Here is a 15,768-nt window from a genome sequence, read left to right on the forward strand (position 1 = left end):
CTCGTATTTTAACCCCTGTAAGGGACAAATTAGTGTAAATAGGTAGGTAGGTGGATGGATGAATGGATGGCTGGTTGGATAAATAGAGTGTGAGAATGAGAAAGAAGCAATAACCTGAAACACAATAAGTAATCAATGTTTGCTATTATTTTTCCAAAGGATTTCCATGGTATTTTAAATATTCAAACACAATAACAGTAAATCATCTTTAATTGTATAAATTGTCACAAACTAATACATTGTTTTGGAAAAAATAAAGAGATGCACATGGCAAATAACACAAACATAAGTCAAGAAAATACTAAACTATGATAGACTAGAACTCTGACTCTTTTTTTTTAAAGATTTTATTTATTTATTTGTCAGAGAGAGAGATCACAAGTAGGCAGAGAGGCAGGCAGAGGCAGAGGGAGAAGCAGGTTCTCCGCCAAGCAAGGAGCCCAATATGGCACTCGATCCCAGGACACTGGGATCATGACCTGAACTGAAGGCAGCCGTTCAACCAACTGAACCACCCAGGCTTCCCTAGAACTCTGACTCTTAAAAAGTTCTTCTAAAACTGTCGATCTATTTTTATTTATTTTAACAATCAAAAATAAGTATTTCATAGAGCATCTAGAGTGTCTATTATTAAGCCCAGCACAGTGCTAAATACTTGAAGGAAAAATATAAGACTATCACATTGTCATTGTCCTTAAGTAGTTTATAGTTTAGCTATTTGTGATTGTAACGACACATTTTTTAGATTTATGTTTTTTACTGAGGGTGGAGGGGCAGAGGAAGAGCTAGAGAGAGAATGCCAAGCTGGCTCCACGCCAACTGCAGACACAGGGCTCACTGCTGGGCTGGACGTAGGGCTCGATCTCATGACCCTGAGATCATGACCTGGGTGGAAATCAAGAGTCAGATGTTTAATTGACCGAGGTGCCCCTCAGTCTGGTGCACCTCTTAAAGACACATTTAAAAAATGTGCCCCTCTGGTGCCCCACCAAAGACACATTTAAAAAATTCTAGGACCTAACACCTTTTTTTTTTTTTTAAAAGGACCTAACACCTTTAAGTAAAATCATCTCTGAAAGTAATCACTTTGAAAAGTTATACATTTACTTCAATAACTCTGCCATTGTTCAAAACACTTTTTGCATCTATCCCTTTGGGATTGCCCTTGGAGTCATTATACAAGTAAGTCATGTAAGAAAAGTAGACTCATTGCTCCTCCTTCTTCCTCCAACAACACCTAGCTTAGTTGCCTGAATTCATCAGTAGATTTGGTGTTAAGTGACTTCTGGTTATTTTAACATCTCAGACTGACCCTAAAAGACAAGTTTTGCTATTCTTGATGACCTTCTGAAGAATGGACCGTGACGTTACTGGACAGTAAGTAACTGGAGGACCAGGGGCCTTTCTCATTGTCTTTGCATCTCCGGCAGCACCCAGTTGGGTGCGCATCCACAGCAGGAAGGCAAGAGGCATATGTTGACCTGAACTGAAGGTCCAGGAGCACATTAGCTGTTCACCTGGAGGCAGCAGAGTGCGCTGAGGGTAAAGGCGAGTAAGAGTTCCAGATGGGACTTGAGGGGGATTTCTTTCTGTTCTGTCATTTCACTGTTTCCTCTTACCACTCCTTAGGTGTCCGGAAGGACAGAAAGGTCTGCCTGAAGCTGGCAGCAGATTTTCCCAATACTCCCTTCTAGCCCTATGTTTGAAAAAAATAATTAATTAAAAATGTATACCTACTTTATAATTCCAATATGTTTTATATATATATTTGTGTGTGTGTATATATTTATATAAATATATATATGTATGTGTGTGTGTGTGTATTTGCCAAATACACACAGAAATTCAGTTTCAACCTTCAGACTAAAAAACTATGTCCATTAATGCCCTTCTCACATTTCTATCAAAAGCAAGCATTGGGTTTCATAACACCTTTCAGAAAAAGATGTGTTTGAAATCTGGAGGTATTTAGAATCACCAGGAAGGACAGCTAGACCCCCCCACCCCGACCCACCCATAGGGGTTATCTCGAGTGACCTGCTGAAAAAGCCAGGATCTGAAAGGGAAGTAGCAGACAGTGAAGAATGCAATGCCTGTGGCATGAGAAGTACAGACCCAAAGTTCCCAGTGGAAGCCTGTAAGGAGCACTGGTAAAGACCTGGCAGGCCCAGAAAATGCAGTCTTCCTGTTAGGCTGTCAGCCAAGTACAAGCAGTTGACTCCCCTTGCCATCCTCTCTTCTCTCCCCTTGAATCTGAAGAGCTCAGAAATCCTGGTTAGCAAGATAGGAAGAGAGGGCTAGAAGCATGAGACAGAGAAAAAGAAGGATCAGGCTGGCCTGGCCTTCCCTAGTTGCCTGCCTTTTGAAGACAACTGCTGGAAAACCAGAGAAAATACAAGTGTCATGTGTTCCAGATTTTTATTTTATGTGGAACTGAACATTTTTTTTTTAAAAATCAGCCTCCATGCCCAGTGTGGACAGCCCAATGCAGGGCTTGTACTCACAACCCTGAGATCAAAACCTGGGCTGAGATCAAGAATCGGATGCTTAACTGACTGAGCCACACAGGTATCCCTGGAACTGAACACTTTTAATTCCTGAATTAAGACTATGTTTGCTAAATAAAGTGGTCATGGAGCTTTCTGTTGCCTAAGATGGACCCAGTGAAGTCCTAGAGCATGTCAGTATTTTCAGATAGGGAGAGAGGATAGACTTCACCCAATGGGCAGGTTTAAAGAGACAGAGGAAGACAAAAAGAAAGTTGCCTTCTGATTATTATATTTCATGAATCCTGTTTGTTTATTATGATAATCATAATAATATTGTAAATGTTATTTACTAGCTTTACATTTTTATTATAAATCTATAAAGCTTGAAAGACTTAATTATATTTATAGAGCAGAACACAATGGCTCTAAACCTTGAAAATTTAAGAATAATGGCATAACTTAAAGAAGCCAAGAGGTAGGGGTGCCTGGGTGGCTCAGTTGGTTAGGCAACTGCCTTCAGCTCAGGTCACAATCCTGGAGTCCCAGGATCGAGTCCCGCATCGGGCTCCCAGCTCTATGGGGAGTCTGCTTCTCTCTCTGACCTTCTCGCCTCTCATGCTCTCTCTCAAATAAATTAAAAAAAAAAAGAAGCCAAGAGGTAGATGAGGGAGGAAGAGTAGAGGGGAGTGGAAAGAGTTAATTCTTATTTTACAGAGTGTAAGTAAGAGATGTTGCTTTACATCAATGGATTAAAGAAATGGGAAGTTAAACAGAAAATTCAAAACATAAAGATAATGAACAGAAGAAGTAAAAATGTAATCAAAATTGGGAAAAGTAGAACAGGGAAAAAAGGGGGAGTGTTACATGATTTAAACGCTTGAAGCTTTGTAAAGGGTTAGCAGTAATTACAGCTTAAAATGGTAAAACCAGACATTAGGTATAAGACTTCAAAACACAAGCAGCAAACAGGTCATTAACTCTGGGAATTGGAATGGTGTCAGGAGAGGGACAGCCATTAGTTTTAATCTTATACACTCTATACTTTTTGAATATTTATTGCATGCATAGTGTTTCTACCAATAAATAAAATGAGGTTAGAGAAAAAGAGTGATCTTAATTAAACAATTCCTCCCTGGCTCAAATCTAGGGTTTGATGTGCATATTAAGGCTACTTCTCCAGCTGCCATGTTTTTCTGAAGCTGGGGCCAGAAATGTACCAGACCCCTAGGTTGTAGGCCTCTTTGGCATATTTTTTAATATCCCATCTGGTTTCAACTCTGGGCTCTAGTCCTGCAACACGATGATCACAGCATGTCTGTCACCGTCCCTACATTCACATCGTAGGCGCTCTGATGAGCATCTTTTAAAGTTAAAACATGATTGGGATGTCTGGTTGGCTCAGTCCGTTAAGCAGTGCCCTTGGCTCAGGTCATGATCCCAGGGTCCTGGGATTGAGTCTCACATTGGGCTCCCTGCTCATCGGGGAGCCTGCTTCTTCCTCTGCCTTCTGTTCCCCCTGCTTGTGCTCTCTCTGTCTCTGATGAATAAATAAATACATAAAATCTTTTTAAAAAATAAAATATGATGAACTTTAGATTATCTCATTTTTTTCATTAACATCAACTGTTTTTGGTCTTACTCTGTCTCTTTTCATTAGACTGTACCATTACTGTTCATTATAGTCTTTTCCATGTTCTCAGCATAAAAAAAAACATGAGGACAGGGCACCTGGGTAGCTCAGTTGTTAAGCGTCTGCCTTCGGTTCAGGACATGATCCCAGAGTCCTGGGATCGAGTCCTGCATCGGGCTCCCTGTTCAGTGGGGAGTCTGCTTCTCCCTCTGCCACTCTCCCTGTTCCCTCTTTCACTTTCTCTTTCTGTCTCTCAAATGAATAAATAAAATCTTAAAAAAAAAAAAAGAGAGAGAGAGAGAAATTAAAAGAAAACACAAGGACCGCTCCTATGCCCTGAACTTACCAAAGGGATATTCTGGGAGATCCACAAACCCACCTTTGCCACAGTCAGGGGTGTGGAAGCCCAGGGCCTGCATCATCAGGTGTGCCTTCAACCCTGTAGCCCTAGAGGCCCCTCCTTCATGAGTCTCATTGTCTTCAAGCTGATGCTGGGCCCAAAGCAGCAGCTCATGCCCACGGTGGCCATTCCTAGGCAAAGAAATAAAGAACTTGTACATTTTACTTATTTTATTTTTTAATAGTTGGAAATTGCCTTAGAGATTAGTTATCCTGCTCTACTTCCCAGGTTTTACCAAGAGGGAAACCAGTGCCAGTTAATTCTATTTCTGAACTGTTCTCACAAGATTAAGCAACCCTTGTTAAATTTCTCAAACAAAAGCTGAATTGCTGACCACATTATGGGTCCATTTACCTGCCTTCACCAGCTTAACACCATTCTCCTGATGTCATACTGCGCATATCTCCTCCGAGCCTATGTACATGGTAGCTGCCACTGGTTTACCCGATTCTTTTAAGACTGCCACAGCCCATACGGCTTCTTCGGCATGTTCAAAATACTGAGAGATTTCACTTTTTCTATTGGTCCAAATGTAAAGCAGATTTTGAAAGGTGAAATAAATAGGTTGCAAAATCGTTATAAGAATGACCAATTATATGTGATAAAACTTGCTGAGGAACAGGTCTTCATCAAACTAAAGAATACTCTTCTGAGTAAACGTTTTAATTCCTTTAACAGTAATACAAAGATTTGCATTCAGAGATCATTGATTCAGCAAGATGAAGACTGTTACGGAAAGAACAGAAAAACAACACAAAGGTTTTTGACGTACTTGAGTATTTAAAATCATAATTTTGAAAGAACTAAGGTTTGTTTGTTTTACGATCTTCTATTTATTTGAGAGAGAGAGCAGAGCAAGCAAGAACATGAGTGGTATGGAAGGGGCAGTGGGACAGGGAGCTCCTCACTGAGCAGGAAGCTGGATGCAGGACAGGATCCCAGGACCCTGGGATCATGACTTGAGCCGAAGGCAGACACTTAACCTACTGAACCACCCAGGTGCCCCAGGAATGAACAATTTAGAAATAAATATTATTATTTTTAAATTTTTTTTTAAATTTTTTTTATTAAGATTTTATTTTATTTATTTGAGAGAGAGAGACATTGAGAGAGAGCATGAGCGAGGAGAAGGTCAGAGGGAGAAGCAGACTCCCCATGGAGCTGGGAGCCTGATGTGGGACTCGATCCCGGGACTCCAGGATCACGCCCTGAGCCGGAGGCAGTCGTTTAACCAACTGCGCCACCCAGGCGTCCCTATTATTATTATTTTTAAAGATTTATTTATTTGAGAGAGAGAGAGAGAGAGCACACATGAGTAGGGGAAGAGGTAGAGGGCGAGAGAGAGAGAAAGAGAGAATCCCAGACAGACTCCCCACTGAGAGCACAGCCCAATGTGGGGCTGGATCTCACGACTCTGAGATCACAACCCAAGCTGAAACTGATTGACCGACTGAGCACCCAGGTGCCCCTTACTAATAAATTTTATACTCCTCTTTATGGAGCTGGGGTAATCTCTGAAAAATAATGAATAGTTTATTATACTTTCTACTTCAAAGTGATTTTATATTCACTTCTCTTTAGATGGGATTTCCCCCCATGAGACCGCTGTGGCACAGAGCAGGGAGGAATAGCTGCTGAGTTTCTTTGTCGAGGGTGGACAAGACACCTTGCCTGGCCAACCCAGGTCATTTGTAGGGGTCTTCCCAGGAATGCCCTTAATGCCACAGTTGAAAAGCTGACCTTAAGTAAGAAAAAAGCCAGCAAAAATCTAAGTCTTCTTGACTTAGATTCTGCAGAAGCAATGTGTGAGGAATCACAGAGAGAGTCCACAGAGAGGTTCTTAACAAAATGAACTTGTGTTCCCATCCATCTGGAGAACCTATCAGGTGGAGTTTGTGCCCATCTGTGCAGGTGATTGTTGCCAAGTACGTCTGCCAGGATTGGGTGGCCCTGAGCCTTGGGAAGGTTGGTGAAGCAACAAGCTTTTCAACAGATTCAGAGAGTGATAAGGGAAACAGCAGCTGGGAAATTATTGGCCTTGTTGGGGGCTAGAGACTTGGGCTGAGAGCTCGACTCCAGGTGGATGCAAAGATGGGAAATGGGGAATGAGGGCTTTTTCATTTTTAGAAGGGGAAGAAAAAGAATGTTCTGGGCCTTCCTGTCCAATCAATGACGAATTCTCTTTCCTTCTTCAAAATATCCCTCATGTGTTATAGCTTGAGTGAAAGCAGAGGGATGGGAGTGAGCACAGCACTGACAAAGGAGGGCAAGGAAACTTGCTGGTACTGAGTATTACTAGCGGGGCCTCAGGAGCCTGACTAGCCACCTACCTCTTAAGCTTTGCTCACTCACAGCCTCCACCCCTGCACAGCTCTGTCCAGCTCTGCCTCTCCCACAGGAGAGGTTGCTCCCTGAAGCACTGTTCCCTTCTCACCCAACATTGTAGGGTCCCCTTTGAGTCCCCTGCTACAACCATCCAAAGAAAACCAAGGCTATGGCTGGGCCTCTTCTGGGTCTGCCCTTGAACTTCACTAAACCCCAGCATGCAAGTGAGAGATATTTGCCTTGACAGTAATGCATGTACATAAACCTTTGACCCTGTACCCTGAGGAAATGAGGGCACAAAGCAATCCAATACCCTCATGAAGCGTGAAGACTATGTAGTGGGATTTGTCAGAAGAGGGTGACTCCTCTCCCTAAAATACTAGGCTTACCCCTGCAATCAAGAAGTCTGCTTTTTTCTTTGTAAAAACCTCTAGCTGGAGTCGAGAGAGTTTTTTTTTTTAATTTTTTATTTTCTTATTAACATATAATGTATTTTTATCCCCAGGGGTACAGGTCTGTGAATCGCCAGGTTTACACACTTCACAGCACTCACCATAGTGCATACCCTCCCCAGTGTCCATAACCCCACCCCCCTCTCCCGACCCCCCGACCCCCAGCAACCCTCAGTTTGTTTCGTGAGATTAAGAGTCACTTATGGTTTTTTAACTCTAGTTTCATCCTCGTGGTGTCTGCACACTGATGTCTGGCAGATCCCTCTGCTATTAAAGCATCACCTTTGCCAGCCACTTCGCCGGCAAGGTCACAGGCACCAGCGTTCACATCTTCCCACTGAGGTCAGAGAGCAAGAGTTTGGATGGTGAGCCTGGCATTATCATGATAAATGTAATAGATAACAAAGGGGGCAATGAGCAAGTCAGACGAATCCCAGTCATGGTTTAAACTGCAGTTTGAGGGGGATGGGGTGGGTGATGGACATTAAGGAAGGCATGTGATGGGATGAGCATTGGCTATTATATGCAACTGATGAATCACTGAATTCTACCTCTGAAATTAATAATACACTCTATGTTAATTGAATTGAAAAAAAAATTAAATTAAAAAACCCTGCAATCTGAGAAGACCAGCAGAGTTAGGGACCTTCTCCTTTCCTACCAGTGAGCTTGTATTTCCATTAATGTTCTCACCACATGGCATTTTAGTAAATGTTTGTGTTTGCCTCTCTCACTGGACTGTGAGCCACTTTCGAACAGGCTCCGTGGCTTTCTTTCATCTTTGTTTTGAGCACAGAGATTGGACTATAACAGGTACTCAATAAATGTTGGTTGGTTGGCTGAGTAAATGGGCATGAGCATTGACAAGTATGGACACTTTACATGTACACGGTATCACACAGTACCTCCACGTTCTTCCCCTGCTCTAGTTTTCTCAATAACCCTGTGCATTTAAGCACAAATGATCTCCATTTTGCACAGAGAAGACCAGTGCTCTGAGCAGCCAAGTGTCCTGCACAAAGTCACATGCCCAGCAGGTGGCAAACTTGGGCATCAAACCCAATTCTTCTCATTCCCAGGCCAGTGCTGTGTTCCCAAGGACTACCCTATCTCTAGATGGACAAGTTAGAAGAGAAGATGGTTAAATAAGGTGAAAAGGGCACCTAGAAGTGTTTTCTCTACAGAAAAATAGCACAGGATAACCATGTCCTTCCAATGGCTTATTCCTTTCCAGTCCTATCTTCCCCTCCTCCCCAGCTAAAGATGCAGAGAAAAGCTCATTTATGTAGTACATATTCATTCTCATAATAATTTCTTAATAAACATTTTATGTGGAGTTTGTTATAAGTATAGTAACATATCAGGTCAGTTCCATACCTTACCCTCAAGAGGTTATTTTTATTACAGATGATCCCTCGCACTAAACCCTGCCCTCCTCCCACCCCCCATCCCCACCCCCACAAAAATGACAGTTTATCTTGCTCTCTAGATTGTCCTCACTGGCAGAATAGTGAAAGTCTGCATGACACTTGATCCAGCTCTCAAGAATTCCATGTGAAGTTGACGAACTACAAAGTAGTTTTTGAAATTAAAATTAAGGAGATAAAATTCATAGGAGCTATCATGTGCAGCAAATGCAGCTTACGCACTCATAATCTCTCTCAATCACACACAATTTCAAACCTAGTTCTAAAAAATTGCAGTTTGAGGTCAGTCGAGTTCAAGGGCAGGAAATGGCAGAGTCAATACTAAATTGGGACTGTTTGGAGTGGCCTCATATTGTCCTGTCCATGGGCCTCAATGGTCTGGTGCAGCCATAGGCAGACATTAAGGTCTAGGTGACCAATTGCCCCTTGGTCTTTTGGTCTACAGAGGGTTTATTCATTCGCCTGTGTTGTGGAGGATGTGGCTAGTCTACTTACAGTCAGGAAATCCTTCCATGAGGAAATTCTCATGGCGGACAAGGTGTGTGTCGGTGGTGCCCCCACCAAACTGATTCAATGGCAGGCAGCTGGGGAGACGCGGTCAGAGAGCTTCCGTTGGGCTGTCAGGACATCCCTCCTTTCTCTTCATTTCTTCCCAGCCTCAGTCCTCATCCTTGCTATTTCAACACTTTCTTTCTGGTTGAGCAAAAAGATCTTCTAAAATTAAGAACAAGTTCTCTGTGGGCCAGATGAAATCTTGGTGCTAAGCTCCAGAGAAACAAAACTTGGTCCTACTATATAACTCTGAGTGTCTGATGAAACAATAAAATTGCACAGTGGGTATGATGTGTTGGGCTTTTTATGCTGGTTAACCCAGGAGACCCCACAGCTAGCGCCTGTCATACCCTCCTGTGTCATGTGTCAAAAATCTAAGCCTGGGGGTGCTGAGTGGCTCCTTCAGTTGAGCAGCCAACTCTGGATTTTGGCTCAGGTCATGATCTGGAAGTCGTGAGATTGAGCCCCGCATTCGGCTCCATGCTCAGCGCGGAGTCTGCTTGTCCTTCTCCCTCCACTCCTCCCCCCACTCACACGCTTGCTCAAAAATAAATGAATGACTCTTTAAAAAAAAAAAAAAAAAACAGAAATTTACCCTTGGAAAACTCAAATGACTTGAGCAGTCACACAGCTGGTGGGTGGAAGCATCAAGACAGGAGCCCAGGTTTCTCAGATACACAGTACATATATGAATATGATCAGAGCAAATCAAAAGACCCATTCCCAGCTTGCAACCATTTCATTCTTTCGCTTTATTTTCCGCTTTAGTTTAGGAGACTGCTCTCAAAGAAGAGTAAAAATAGAATCAAAGCTCCAGTTTGATGTTACTCGCCAATCCCATCACAGTTTTTACCTCCAACTCTTACTGTTTGTTTGTTTTTTTTCCTAGCTCAGGGGATAAGGTGAAACTGTGTTGGTCTCTTCACACCCTTCTCCCCCAACAAAAACCAAATGTCTGCTATCTATGCTGTGTTAGTCTGGTGGTTACCATTAATCATCTTTACCAAACACACTGTTATAGTACAAGACACAAATTAGCCAGAGGCATTAATGTGAAGCAATAGCAGTTTCACTTTATTAAGGAGACTCTTGAATATCCACAGGGTGGATATTCATGGAACAAATATTAAGGTGTGTATTTTAGCACTCCCTATACCTGAAGATGCTGGTGTGTGTGTGGAGGGGGGCACTGGAAAAGGGAGAGGTCGTTTTCTTCTATATGCTTCAGCCCATGTACTGTCACTGTCTCAACGTCTTAGCAACTCTGGCAAGGGAAACGGTCCTTAGGCAACACTCAGAATTATTTATTCATCTTCTCTCAGTCAGATTTAAACAAACTCTCACCCTCTGAATTAAACACTGTCTTGGGGGATGCCTCCACTGACCTGTGTCAGGATGGTCTGCGGCCACTTCCAGAGTCCAGAGGCCTTCATGTAGCCCCTCTTCTCCAGAGTTATGAGAAAGCTGTCACCTCCAACTACAACCTCTCCACTACCCAGACGTTCCAAAATACCCTGATGGAAAGAAAGAAAAGTCACTTGGGATACACACCTTTTTTTTTTTTTTTCCCTCCTAAAAGCAGTCTCCAATTTTAGGAAAAGTGGTACTGTTTTCTTACAGCTCCAGTTCTGTTAAAATCCTCAATGTCTAATAATATTTCAGAAAGATTGAGTATATTATATGTCTTGGACACTCCAGATATTCGTTTTGTGCAAAATGCTGTGAATAGTTTTTCTCAAATAACATTTAATCTGAGTCAAGTTACAGTGAAAGTACTGATTCTATGATAATTAGTTTGCTTTTTCAACATGTTTGTGGCAGGCAGTGATAGTTGCCTAATTAATATGTATTTTCTCTCCTCTTCTCTGTTAATGTATTTCATTTGGGGAGACAAATGTCCCTAACTTAAAACAAATCCTTGGGCTCCCTTGCTTCTAGGGGTGGCCATTTGACACGGTGCTGGCCAGTGAGACATAGGTGGAAGTCAGTTAAAGATTTCTGAAAAGTTTTGCTTTCCTGATGTAGAGGGGCACTCCCTTCTAAAAATCTGGGCATTTTTCCTTCCCCTTCCTATTTGGAATGTTACCATAAGTCCTGGAGGAATATCAGTCATCTTTTACCCATCCCATTGGAAGCTGACTAAAAGCTGGTGTAACTAGCAGGAGTGTGTGTATGTGTGTGTGTGTGTGTGTGTGTGTGTGTGTGTGTGTGTGTAGCTAGCTGCAGCAACCAAGGATTCAAAGACCTCATGTTAGGTGGAAAAAATAGCCTCTTTTTTGTGTAACCACTACACACAATCCTAAGGGACACGTAGTTTCATAACAATGCCCTACATTTTCCAGCATGTTTACATCCACGTTTTTATTTGGTACTCTGGACAACTTTATGAGCTAGACAAGGCAGATGGTTTTTATTCCCATTTTATAAATGAGGAAACAGACATTCAGAGAGGCTAAGTGACTTGTCCAAGGTCACAGAGCTAAGCATGTCAACAAGTAGACTTTGGATCTTCTAAATTCCTAATCTAGCCTCTTTCTACTCCCACTTCTCTGTTGGGCCCAGTCATACTTGTATCCAGAGCAGTTCTCCCAGGACTTACAGTTTCCATTGTCTAAAGGGTGACTCCCCCAGATACCTGCATGGGTCACCCTCTCACTTCCTTCAGGACTTTGGTCAAGGATCATCTTTTCTGGGAGGGCTTTGCTGACCATCTTATAGAAACACTGCAAACACCCCATGGCCATCCCCATTCCTCTTGTATAGACTGCCTTAGTGTAAGGTAGGGTTTTTCTTTTTTTAATTTTTAAAGATTTTTAATTTATTTATTTGTCAGAGAGAGAGAGAGAGAAAAAAAGAGAACACAAATAGGAGGAGTGGCAGGCAGAGGGAGAAGCAGATTCCCCGCTGAGCAGGGAGCCTGATGCAGGGCTCGATTCCAGGACCCTGGGATCACGACCTGAACCGAAGGTAGACGCTTAAAGACTGAGCCACCCAGGCATCTCAAGATACAATCTTTTATTGAAAATCAAGGCCAGTTCATTTCAGCCAGTGTACGGTTGGACACAGAGCAATGCATGAGTGGGGGAGAAAAGCATCTACTTGCTTCTTCTAACCAGTCTGCAGTCCCAGAAGGTACATTAGCAAGGCTTGTACTTGAGGCCACCTTATCCACGGCATCTCCATTTTGGAATGGAATTTGGAAGTGGAATGGAGACCAGCTGTGTTAACTGTGTTAGCCAAAGACACTGTTTTGACAGAGAGGCTCCCGACTCTGGGTACTTTTTCCATACTTCATATCTAAAAATGAATTTTAGATGAATGTGGAAGAAATGTTAAGATTTATTATGACTCTCTCTTCTCTCTATAAAATGCAATTCACCCTTTTGATTATGAACTTTTGAAACATAAAAAGGACTTCAACTTTAAACTCTCCCAAGATCTTTCCACCTGCCAGGTGCAGTTCCAGGCAAAAGGGATAGAATAATACACCTTGGAATAAGATGAGGTCCCTGCCCTCAAGAAACCCAATGTCTGGCCACCTTGGGGAAAGCCAGGGTGTCAAAAAGCCCTCACAACTCGCGTGATAAATAAATGCTGCAGAGGACTATGGAAGAGAGAATCAGAAGCAGAGTCGTTTGCATAAAATGTTGTCTTGAAAAATCTAACACTTCAGTTAAGCTAACCATGTTAAGAATCAAATTTAGTTCTAGAGGGGGAAAAACACTGCCATACAATCTGGGTGTTACAGGATAGTATCTCACCTCCCACATCCAGTCTGTCCCAGGGTTATGACAAGTGTATCTATTTAACACTTCTTAGAAGTGAAGCCCCCTCCCGTCCTCACTGCCCCTACATTGTTGAAATGGCCTCCATCTCACTCCAGCCCACTCCAGCATATCTTCCGTTGCTGCAGAGTGAAACCCTGCCTGACCTACTCTCATCTGGGATTGCCGCCTGCTTTGTTCTGCCCAAGGCCAAACACCATCCATTCCTGCATCTATCACCTGTACTGCACGATCTGGTTACCTTCCCGTCTCCTCTGTTTGGCTTTAAAATGCTTGAGGCTCAGGTGACAAATCTCATTTGTCTCTCTCCCTACCACCGCATACGGCAGCTCACCAAGAGTAGGCCCTTCATAAACTGTGCCAAGAGTTAGCAGACAGGGAAGACTTTTGAAAATGTCCCTTGTTTCATAAATGCTGCAAGTCTGGTCCTGAAGAGGGGAAAAAATGGCACTCTGGAACAGAAAATTAGCTATTTTAAGAAAATGACAGGGCTTATTTTTATTGTATCCTCGTGATAACAAGTCAAGGCATTTTGATCTGTTACCTAGATATTTGTCCAAAATTTCAAATTTTGCCTGTTTTCTAAACAGCCATTAGCAAAATAACCACATCATCAAGATTTGAATTCAGAGCATCTTTTAGTTCCTCCTTCACTACTCTATTTACCGCCTCAATTAATTTCTACACCAGGAGGATCTAAAGACAGCACTAGTATGACAGAGGACTGTGGAAAACACAGATCACTGTAAATTTACTTTCAGTACATTTCTATTTTCATTCCATTCTGTCTTTCATTTTGGCAGTGACTCTGCCTCGGAGCTGACAGTGAGCTCCGAGAAGCATTTTTTCTTCGTTTTTGCAGACCTCAGTCTCTAGACTTTTGGATTTAAGGTCTGGCTCCCGGGTGCCTCTGTTCACACACAACACACAGAAGAGCAGACCAACTTCACCCTCTGGCGGGAGGCTACCAGGCATCCATTCTGCCGAAGCAGCCACTAGGACTGCTCTTGGGGATTAATGAGGCTACTGGAGGTGTCCCCTGTGGCAATCAAATGAATTCTTAAGATGTACCTGTTAGCTGACAGGAGAGGTGAGATTAGGTGATTTCCACTAACATTTTAACTCTTGGGTACACATTAGCATGGGTTATCATCTGATACTATTGGTGTTACAAGAGCAGGGGCTGGGAAGAAATTGGACAGGGACAACATATTTTTAAAATCTTTTTTTTTAAATGAGCTCAAGGTGAGCACAGTATTACAGAAAATTTAGAGGAACAAATCAGCACAATGTCTTTATCTTTTTATTAAGCACATTTTCTTCAATGCCCATATTTTACTTTCATAATCAGAAAAATATATCCAAAGATTTTTTCATTAATTGTTAAACCCATGTTGCATATCTTATGTAATTATCACCATTATTATTTCCTTCCTTGCACTGCATATATAAATATTTTTAGGTAGTTGAGATCAGTCCATGACAAAGTGTAACTCCTTTCATAAGGTAACATTGCCAAAGCAGTTTGCTTGTTCCCATACTTAGCTTCTTAATTGGCTGCCCAATAAGTTGGTAAGTGGGTGCGCCTTTATTTAGGGAGCCCAGCATGGTTGGGCATCTTGGTTATTCCTAACTTTCTATTATAAATAGATTAGTGGTTCACATTTCCACGCCTATATAGCTGCTCCCTTCCCCACCCTCACTGAATTTTGGGGCACAGGTGGGTTGCTTTGAGGGATCCTGGAGATGTCCTGCGTCCAAGTTCATGCCTTTCCTAATTTTGTTTTGTCATCCCTTCTCCTCAACAAGCACACACCCCGCAGAGAAGCAGGGCGGGGCAGGGCGGGGCGGGGTGGGGTGGGAACGAGGCTCACAGTTGGTGAGCAGATGGGGAATGAAGCCTGGAGAAGGGGCCAGGAAGACCCATCTGACTCATCAGAGGAGTCAGAGGAGTCAGAGGAGGCCGAGCCGCTCCAAACCACCTTACTTGCACCCCCCTACCTGCGTCCCCCCCACACATCCTCTCTCTGCAGCCTCGGGTATGGGGGGGTCTGCACCCGGGACTGGTTTCAGGCCAGCCCCTTGCTTGCAGGGCCAGGCCGCCACCCTTCCCAAAACGTGAGGGAACCGAGCTCTGGGGCCAGCTGACCCGAAGAAGACCTGACGGTGTTGGTGGGCTGAGGATAGAAAATGTAAGCATGGCCCCTGAATCCAAAACTGGACTTCACCTGCCCCTGCCCCCCACACTTCACCCTGGAGTAGAATGGGGTGAACTTGAGCTAGTTGCCTGACTCTCTGGGCCTCAGTTTCCTCATCTGAAAAATGGGAATAATCGTGAAAACGAGATAATTTGCGTAAAGCAGCATGGGGCACCGGGTCAGGGCTCCATAAATGCTACCCGAAATTGTTATCTAATCCTGTCGTCAAGGTGGTATTGTCACCCCCGGCAACTGGCGATCGCGGAAACCCAGGCGCGGAGCAGTCTAAGTTACCAGCCAAGAGCTGAGGTGGGGTTTGAACTTCAAGCACCGGGAGCCCTGTGGTCCGCGGGGCTGAATACCTCGCCGACGCCCGGAAACTCACCTTTTTGGCCCCGGGGACTCCGGCCGGTGCCATCGCGCTGCGACTGTGAGGGCGCGGAGTCCGGGAGAGCGCGCCAGCCCTCGAGCCCGCCCCTCGCCCCGGGGGAGGGTTCCCCCTTTCAGCGG

The 15,768-nt window shown here is 43.5% G+C and overlaps 1 pseudogene; it reads right to left on the reverse strand.

Annotated features, from left to right (window-relative positions):
• Nucleotides 1-1,484: 1,484 nt before the first annotated feature.
• Nucleotides 1,485-15,709, reverse strand: LOC122918270 (annotated as a pseudogene).
• Nucleotides 15,710-15,768: the final 59 nt, after the last annotated feature.

This window comes from Neovison vison, chromosome 1, assembly GCF_020171115.1.
Source record: "Neovison vison isolate M4711 chromosome 1, ASM_NN_V1, whole genome shotgun sequence".
NCBI classification, from domain to species: domain Eukaryota; kingdom Metazoa; phylum Chordata; class Mammalia; order Carnivora; family Mustelidae; genus Neogale; species Neogale vison.